Raw genomic sequence first — 610 nt, 5'->3', positions numbered from 1 at the left:
ATCAGTTTGTTGTAACTTCTTTATTTATTTGTTTCTTCACAAGTATATTTACAATTTCCATAGAGAGCCACTTTGCATCAGCAGCACCATGCTCCAGTGCTCTGGGAGAGTTTATAGTCCTGAGAGTTGAACACTGGATGACTGACAGTTGTCCTTCATGACAACAGAAGCCACAGAAATCCTCCTCATCAAAAACATGACTTTGATCTGCATCCTCATCTGGACTCTCCTCTGCTGCTGCTTCACAGGTAAAGTCCAGAGAATCAAACTCCTCTCCTCTATGAACATCCGTCCCTCTGAAATGAAGCCCACAAAACCATGACGCTGCTTTATGTTTTTGTCTCTGTATCCTCAGAGTCCAGAGGCCAGGTCACAGTGACTCAGCCTGGAGCAGTGAGCTCTGCTCTGGGAGGCTCCGTCTCCATCAAATGTAGGACCAGTCAGGATGTTTATGTTTGGAGCAACTACCACCTTTTAGCCTGGTACCAACAGAGAGATGCAGAAACTCCTAAACTGCTCATTTACTTTGCTAGCACTCGAGCATCAGGGATTCCAGGTCGTTTTACAGGCAGTGGATCAAACTCTGACTTCACTCTGACCATCAGTGGAG

At 45.7% G+C, this 610-nt stretch overlaps 1 gene segment (V, D, J or C); it reads right to left on the bottom strand.

Annotated features, from left to right (window-relative positions):
• The window catches only part of LOC123976150, a 147,472-nt gene that overhangs the window by 80,490 nt on the left and 66,372 nt on the right, over positions 1–610 (bottom strand).

Source organism: Micropterus dolomieu, linkage group LG09 (assembly GCF_021292245.1).
Source record: "Micropterus dolomieu isolate WLL.071019.BEF.003 ecotype Adirondacks linkage group LG09, ASM2129224v1, whole genome shotgun sequence".
In the NCBI taxonomy this organism is placed as follows: Eukaryota; Metazoa; Chordata; class Actinopteri; order Centrarchiformes; family Centrarchidae; genus Micropterus; species Micropterus dolomieu.
This window is presented reverse-complemented; position numbering and strand designations above follow the sequence as displayed.